The sequence below is a fragment of the Otolemur garnettii genome, unplaced genomic scaffold, assembly GCF_000181295.1.
Source record: "Otolemur garnettii isolate 467f Iridium unplaced genomic scaffold, OtoGar3 scaffold00148, whole genome shotgun sequence".
Lineage (NCBI taxonomy): Eukaryota > Metazoa > Chordata > Mammalia > Primates > Galagidae > Otolemur > Otolemur garnettii.
In genome coordinates, this window is record NW_003852543.1 from 4,825,099 (window position 1) to 4,833,862 (window position 8,764).

Genomic DNA, 8,764 nt, shown 5'->3' on the forward strand with positions numbered 1-8,764 from the left:
ATCACTATGGTTTGAACCAAAGTGGAACCAAAGTCCATGTGTTGGAAATTTCATCCCCAATCAATGGTGCTTGGAAAAGGAACTTTAAGGGCTCTGCCTTCATAAAAAGATTAATGCCATTATCCCAAGAGTGCATTCCTTATCAAAAAGATGAGTTTAGACCTCTCTTGCACTCCCTCTCTCCTGTGTGGAGCCTTCTGCCAAGTACTGCTGCAGTGAGAAGGCCCTCCCCAGAGGCTAGCTCCTCAATCTTGGACTTTGGATCTATAGCCTCCAAAGTTGTGAGTCAATAAATGTCTGTTTATTAAAAATTACCCAGTCTGTGGTATTCTATTATCCATCACAAAACAAACTGAGACAGATATGGAATAGTTCATCCAAAATCTTACTCAATTCTAGATAATTTTTGAGTATTTACTGTATGATAGTGTAAAAATCATCCCCAAAGGTTTGATCTTTGAGGTTCACTATGTTAGATTTAGTCTTGGCCAAGTGATCACAGGTCTGCTGCTCTAGATTTTGCTGCTTTAGATTCTTGTGTTTGTTTTGTGTATTTGTTTCTCTTTCATTTTATTTTTTGCTCTCAAATCGTATTGTTTTCCTTCTATATAAAAAACTGTCCTTTGTACAAAATGCAAATAACCATCACATCACAAAACATCATATGTTTGCTAATGTTATTCAAACTAAATGACTTCCTCAAAGAATTTGTTCAGGCAGCGTCTGATACCTCCAAACATTTTGCCGTCTGTTGACCTTCCTCCCTTTGATGACCAGGTGGGGTGGGACTAGGTCTGCAGTGTTCTAGGCACTCCCAGTGCCTGAATAGTGCTGGGCAGCTCATAAACATGTGTAAATATTTCAGTGGATAAATGAAAGAACAAAGAGACAAGAGAAGGCAGACTGAAAGGAAGAGAAGATTTCCAGGGAAAGGTAATTCACTTTGAGCCTATTGATTCTTTGGTGTCCATGGCGAGGAAGGCCAGTAGACAGCACATTTGGAGCATAGGAGAGAGGCCTCACTCAGTTAAGCAGACAGATTTGGAAGTCATCTGAGACTGAGTGAGCAAAGAGGAGGAGGCAGCAGAAGGGACCAAGACGGAAAAGTGAGAGAAACAGGAGCCCCAGGACAGAGACCTGCAGGTTGCACCAGCGGTGGGAGTTGATTATAAGCCCTGGCTCTGGAGTCAGGTGGACCCAAAAGCAAATCCTGGCACTACCACTGTGCAGTTATGTGATCTCCTCAGGCCTTCCTAGCCTTGCTTCCTCATCTTTAAAACAGGGAAATCAAAATACCAACCTAAAAGATGGCTGTGAGACAGTGCACCTTGCACACTTGGGACAGTGTGCAGCACCAAGTGCTCAGCAGTAAATGTACTCAGGGTCTATTATCTGCGATCACTGTTCCATCATTAAAGCTTTGATCATAGAGCCTCAAAAAGTCATACAGAAGATTGTCTAAAAGCCATCTGATTCAGCAAAAGGAAGCTCATTAGTGATGTTGACCACAAGAATGCCAGGGAAATGGGGGCTAGGAGGGAGATAGATTGGAAGTCTAGAAGGACAGCATAGGGAATGGAAGACTTTTGTTTCCATATCTTCATAGGAAAAGTGTGGAGAAAGACGGTGGGACAAGAGAGGGGAGCGCACGCAGGAGAAGGCATTTAGTTTGTGCAATGGTGTCACTGGATCCACTGCCACCCCCTTCTTAAGGGCCGGGGCTCTCCCTTTACTGCCCTGCTCCTGCAGAAGTTGTCCAAAGCCCCCACCCTCTGTTCAGAGGAGTCCCACATGCCCAGGACAGTTGTCCACAGGTTTGCAGGGAGGGAGGAATCGTCATTGGCAGCTTCTCTTCAGCATTCTTCCTACTCTTGGTGTGGCCCTCTGCAATGGAAGCTTCTGTGTTGTTTCCTTAAAATAATACTTTTCCTTACCATGTGTGCTACATTCTGAGATTTAAAAATTCCATTTTTATCATGCCCCATTTAAAAATTAGCCAGGTGTGGTGGCACACATCTGTAGTTCCAGGTACTCAGGAGATCTGAGCAATAGAGTGAGATCTTGTTTCTTAAAACATTGCTATGATCACTGTATTTGGCCTGCTCCAGGGCACATTCTGGAGTGATGCTGGCACCCAGCATAGTTGCCCTGCTGGTTCTGAGTCCGTGATTTTTGTTAGTGAGAAGCAGAGGTGAGAAGATGCAGTTCTAAGTGTCTACTTTTTACACCCCGGCTTTCACTGGCTGGTCCCAGATCAGACCTAAGGAGAGAACCATTATTCCCATCTGCTCTGCCCAGCATCCTGCTCTATGTACATTCCATGATTGACTGTATAATGGTTTCCCCCATTTCCATAATCCACTGACTTTGTTGTGTCCCTGGAGATAGGTACTTGGCTTACTGACTCCATAATGAAAGGAGAAATCTTAAGTCTAAAATGTTTAATTCCCCTTGAAAACTCTCCTCACAAGCTTCCCTCATATCATTGTGATTGCAGATTTCATCCTTGCTGGCCCGTCCCGAGCCCTCAGAGCTGAGCTATAGTGGAATTTGCCCAGAGCGTAATTAAACTTCCATAACTCTGTGTGAGCCTGGTCTAGGGCAGCCCAGCTGTGATTTCCTGCAACATTTCTTTGGAAATAAGGATTGTTCTCCAGAGCAAATCCTATAGAATCCAGGCCTAGAGTGATCCAAAGGGCTTTCCCACCCCATAGCCTTGACTTCCTTAGAAAATTGGAGCCAGAAAATCTTTTTAAGCTGTAAGCAACTCTAAAGGCGGCCTTGGAAATTTGCCCACGCAGATGGTTGCACATGTTCCCTTATCAAAGCTACAACTTGCAAGGCACCTGGAGTCTGTAGCCTTTAGGAATTACCTGCTCTGCTCCATGAAAAACTGTCCAGAAGAAGAGCAAAGTTAGGAAGATGCACACAAAGAGAGAGGGTATAGATGGGGTTGGGTGAGATGGAACCAGGAGGATGAAGAGGAGAGAGAACATTGGCACTTGAGCACATTATGCTGATTTGTGATTTTGATACTATCCATGCAGGAGAATGTTAGCAGGAGAGACTTAGAGGAAAGATCTTTGAATTATGTCAGATGAAGCCAGAATATATACAGTTGTTATCTGTGCTCCCTAACAGCAGTTAGACCAGTTGTCCTTCTTGCATTTCAACCTCTCCCTCTTTTTAGAGTTCTCAAGATTCCCTGTTTAGAGGGAGATTAGAGGCATCTCGCCTTAATTGACTAATCAGCTTTTATCATTTCACAAGTTAAAACTTTAGGCCATTCTGCTGATATTTGGGTCTGGTGGGAAGACTAGCTCACTAACAGCTGAGAACTATTCTCCAGTAGAATAAGATCCTACTGGAGGCAGGAGTTTAACAAGTCCGGGCTGTGCACTGATGATGTTGCCATCATAGGAAGCATGATATGTACACATACAGACCCCACTATCCCCAGACAGCACTGTGGTGGTAAGTTAAGCATCTGAAAATGGGACCCCAGATGGGCCTCTAAGGGCGGTGTAGAGATGTGGCCAGAGTGATGCTGAGAGTGCAGAGAGAGGGGACGCCAAGAAGAAAGTGCCCACCTCAAGTCTGTGCTAGTTAGCTGGAGATTAAGGAGAGCATTCTGCTCAGGAGCACCAGTCAGTGGAGGAAATTCAAAGAAGGGAAGAAAAGTTCCCCAAACTCTAGTATCTGAAAAGTCTCTGTCCAGTGTCCTGATGCTCAGGAGTGAGGAGGCGTGTGTCAGTCCTGGGGATCCCTGAGATGACAAAAACCCCACAGCCAGGTCATGTTTTCATTCTCAAGCTAACTCTCACTGGAGATTTCACCTGGGCGGCCCCCAGCACCCTCCTGCCTCTCCCTTTATCTTTGTTCTAAGGCGTGAATTCTATCTAAGCCCTCTAAACAGGCATCATCTTCCCTGTTTGGAGAAAGAGAACTGAGTGTGGTGGGCTTAGCAGAGGGACCCAGCAGGGAACAGAATCCTGCTGAGTCCGTTCAGAGTGAAGCAGGGTTAACAAAGGGACCTCCGCAGAGATGAAGGTAGCAGGGTAAGGCCATTCGTGGGGAATTGTGAGGCGCCCCGGACTAGCAGTAGCAGGAAATTGTCAGCACCCCTACATGTGAAGGGGCCAGGGGGAAGGAAAGGCCAAGCCTGCTGACAGGGCAGGAGGGAGCCCTGGAGCCCCAGAGCAGGGCAGGACAGGGCAGGGCAGGGAGTGGATCTGGGCGGCAGGGGGTGGAGGCGGGTAGCCAGCCCAGAGCGGTAGTCAGTCATTTGAAAAGCTTCTTTAAAGGTCTCACTCCTGTGTGAGAGATGTGTAGGAAGCGGGTAGCTGGCAGTAGTGAGAGCAATGACACAGAAGTGGCTCCACTGGGTGTCTGTTGCTCATCTCTGGGGTGGCAGGAGATGGAAAACTGCATCAGGTACCTGGGAAGCACAAATCCCAAAGCTTCAGTAACTTTCAGATTCAAATACTTCAGATTTCTCTCTTTGATTTTTTTTCCCCTAAAAGAGCAATGAGAGAAAATTCCCTAAGAATATGTTACAGGTTTGCTTTTCAAGCTCGAGAAGAAGAGTTTTGTTGGATTTTTTAAAAAGGTAATACATATTTATTAGATTTCTTTGCTGCTACAAAACACACACACACACACACATACGCATTCATCTTTTCATAAAAGCCCTTGAAGTTGCTATTTATTAACAGTTGATCGGAGCATTCACTTCCAGAGCAATAACTCTTCTCGGCTGCCCTGGAGTTGGGGAGGCAAAGGGATCCGTCTAGTTCATGGCTTCCTCTGTGTAACTGTTTCTTGTGCATCTTAAGGACCCGTTCCCACAGCACAAAGCCGCACTTACTGGGGCAAGGAGGAGGCTGGAGAGGCCCCAGAGAGGGAGGTGGAATGTGTGTTTCTCATGCTGTGTTTTCTAAAGTTCTACAGAAGAGAAAGTGGGGAAAAACACTGCACAAAAACACCACTCTACCACCCTCTGGTTTTTAGAACAAGGTTAAGCTCATGACTACTGAAAGGGTGAGATGGGGTAGAAACCGTCCCCTCCAGCTCTGGACTCCCAGCCAGTACCTATTCCCAGCTTTCCTGTGGGCCCCCACCCAGAAGTGCTATGCTTGAGAGTAGTTTTCAAGAGGACTTTGTTTCCTCTTCAGGGCTGAGGCAGGAAACTCCACTAACAGGTTCACTTCTTTGGTACAAACTTGTCTCCTGTTAGAGCACAAGTGCCCTGGGAAAGAAAGAGCACTGAGGCCTTCCAAGTCACTTAACCACGGGTCACTCATGCTGTGGCCTAGAGAGGCTGGGCAGGAGGTTGCCGGATTTACATTTTCCTACGAGGTCTTTTTCTCATTTAAAGGGATACAGATGCTGGCCGTTCTCTGGGTGGAAGAAATCCCTCTACATCTAAATGACTCCAGGCTGTCCTCTTCAGCAGGGTTGTAAAGGGTGTTGGATTGCTCCCAGAGCCAGTTTGCCAGTGTTCTGGTCTCATTATGAGGGAGCCCGGAGAGAGGAAAGGGCAGAACTTACCTGACTCTGCAGTGTGATCTTGATTAGCTAGAGCAGTCGCAGACTTCACTTCAGCTTAAGGACAAGTGTGGACAGAGAAGCGTGTTGGAGCTGTGGCTGGGACAGTTTGGAGATCGTGTGTGGCGGAGTTCAATAATTTGAGGCAGGAAAAAATAGTAGCAGTTTTTAACAAGATTTTGAGCCAAAGACTAGTTCTAGTTAAACTGTAGAAATATGTTCTATACCCAATGTGGAAAGAAGCATGCTGCCTGTCAAGTGGAAAATGTTAAAGGATCAAACCTTTAGTAGTTCCACTATCTCCCCCCTGCAAGCTCAAGAGTGTGCCCTGGGGATAAAGTCATAACATGAAAAGAGGGTGGCACCATTTCAGTCTCTAGTCCACATCCCCTGGTGATTGAATCTGGAAACAAGATGAATTGGATTATCTGAATTTTGTAAACCAGGCTAAATCAAATTACCCAGCACACAGCATCCCTCTGCCGGACTAATAGCTCATGGGACTTCCTCACTGAAATCGGTCTGCAGCCATTCTCACGCACCTAAGCCTGGATATGCTGGTTTATTTATTTAGTGCTAGCATTTCTTGGGTGCTCACCTGTGAGCCTCCACTAACTCTCTTGTCACCCATGTATTTCTTTTCAAATCCCCGTGGTTCGTATTTTATGTGTACGTACAGGCACGGAATGACAGACAGGAAAAGAGCAAGGTTGACGGACGTCCTTTGACATGGGCTACATAGTGCCTCTGAAGTCTTTGACACAGGATTCAAACACAGGATATCATCTGTATGAAACAAAGCAGTCAATATTCTGGCTGAAGTGATGGCATGTCTAGCTGCCCTGCTGAGATGTCTTTTCATGCTGGGAAGCCCCTGTCCTAGTTCACGGGATGAAACATTGTCTTAAAGCCTGCCTGGTGGACTTGTTTTGCCAAGGCTGCCCTGCTTTATCTGTGGTAGATCTCCATAAACTGTGCCATGATAACAAGGTCTGGAGAATGGCTGGTGAATGTCAAGGCTGCTGAATGGTTCCTTCCGTAGAGCTCCATCCATGCTGTGGGATCGACTAAAAATCAATTCTTGCCATTAGTAATGACAGTTAGAACCAAAAGCAGAGTAGAATGTGAGCTACTTTACAAATTCCTTTAGGAGATGTCCTGGTCCTTTCAGGTGAACTCACAGTCATATTCTTTCAGCCGTTTGGAAAGACCTGTTCTTAGGCAGCATTTGAGTGTTAAAAACGAAACCATGACACTGTCCATTGCTATTGTTCACTGCTGTAGCCCACACAAGAGAAGGTCCTCACGGAGTGAATGGCTGAATTGGGAAGTGAGTGACAACTATAGAAAAAAAGAGTTCTCTGATTATTGTAGGCAACTGACTTCACAGATTTGTACCTCCAGACCCATTTGGAAAATGTAGAAAGAAATCTCACCAGTTATCTTCTGGCTAAGACATTGAGTGAATCAATATTTGGAATCTAAAGATAAAAGAAGCCTACTTAAATAAATTATGTGGCCTACTTATTCAGAATTTTCAAAAGGAATCGTAAATGTATCTAGGCGTAAGTTCTAATAAATGACCTGTTATACTGATGAAAGCAAAAGATGAAGACATCTTTGTGAAATTATAGTTTGTTATTTGTCTGGAGGCAGGGAGGGTATCTGGTAGCCATAGTTACCAAAAGTACATCCCCAGCCAACTGGTCTTTGATGTTAACACTGGTGACATGAAGCATGGTGGCTTTCGAAGTTAAACTTTTTATAAAAGTGAGATTTTTAAGCAGCAGCCAATTTACCTTGGCATGTTTCAGATTCTTGAGATTTTAAGTTGTCAGTTATTAGAAGACTTTCCATTAAGGCTCCCACTGAAGAGCTGACTGTGGGTAACTGTGGCCATCCCTTTGGAGTATGATGATGGAAAAACTGCACTACTCATGTTCTCGGTTCTGGCCAGTGTGTATCTGCCACCTTGGAGAAACATCAGGCAAGGATAGCAAGCTTGTGTCTCTGTCTTTCTACATACATGGCCTGACAGGTTCCCAGGAGTGCATAGCCAGACGCTCCTGGACAGAAATATGAAACTAGAGAGTTTTAGAGATTCATTTAATTTATCTCCTCCTTTTGCACGTGCAGAAGCCAAAGCCCAGGAAGGTTAAAAGATGTCCAAAGTTGCACCTCCAGGTGGACAGCACGCCATCTTATTTTTTCTGTCTCCTGGCCCCAGCTCCTCCTTTTGAGGTCACTTTCAGACTGCAGTAGGCCATTCTGAATCTCCAACAAGAAGGAGTGATTGAATTTCTCCCTTGGGCAGAAGCCCAGGAATAAGCAGGTGACATTCATCTTCGCCCAGTGATGTTGGGCCATTCTCTTTGATATACTGATTGCCTCAGTAAAAGTATAAAGTCCACGAGAAGGGAGGGACCCAAGGAAAATCCGGCTAAATGAGAGCATCACAAACAACAGAGTAGAGTTCACTGCACATTTTTGTCCATGGCTGCAGAGGCTGCAAACAACACCAGCCTGAAGACTTAATCATATCTTGTAATTCCTTTGAGACCTTAACCGCTTGGCATATTAATTCTTCACTTCTAAGGACCTCACTCTAAGTTTTCATCTTGGAGGACATAAACCCTACTCCTACTTCTTTTAATGAACCTGAAAAGAATCTCCAAAGAGATCCAAATGATAGATGGCTGCAACAGAACCAAGTCACATCAGGGCACCATGGAAATGAGCCCACTTATTTCCAGAACCCAAACTGTATTGAACATGAATAATGACCCAAGAGTAAATGGTGTTCAGACTGCCTGAAGTTATTTAAATTTTTATAGTCAATTGCCTCATAAATTAGAGAATTCCTTAAGTGGAGGCCTGCAGATGAATTCATAAAGTATGCATTGAATACTTTATTTATGGTATAACTATAGCACTATAAACACTCAGGTAGAGCACTGCAGAAGATGGCATACAAATGCCTAGGAAAACACTTCATAGTGGGCTTTGCATCAGGAGGAATAGAAGCATCTGATGATGTGTAAAGGGGAAACACTGGAGAATGATTTCACTGGGTACTCTAATTGCCATGGAGGACTAATTCCTTTAAGAAATCCAAGAATTGGCTGGGTGCAGTGACTCACACCTGTAATCCTAGCACACTAGGAGGCCAAGGCAGATGGATTGCCTGAGGTCAGTAGTTGGAGACCAGCCTGAGCAA

The 8,764-nt window shown here is 45.0% G+C and overlaps 1 protein-coding gene across 1 annotated transcript in view; it reads left to right on the forward strand.

Moving 5' to 3' along the window:
- The window catches only part of VWA3B (von Willebrand factor A domain containing 3B), a 184,199-nt gene that overhangs the window by 157,324 nt on the left and 18,111 nt on the right, over nucleotides 1-8,764 (forward strand). The gene's annotated exons all lie outside the window — the stretch shown is intronic.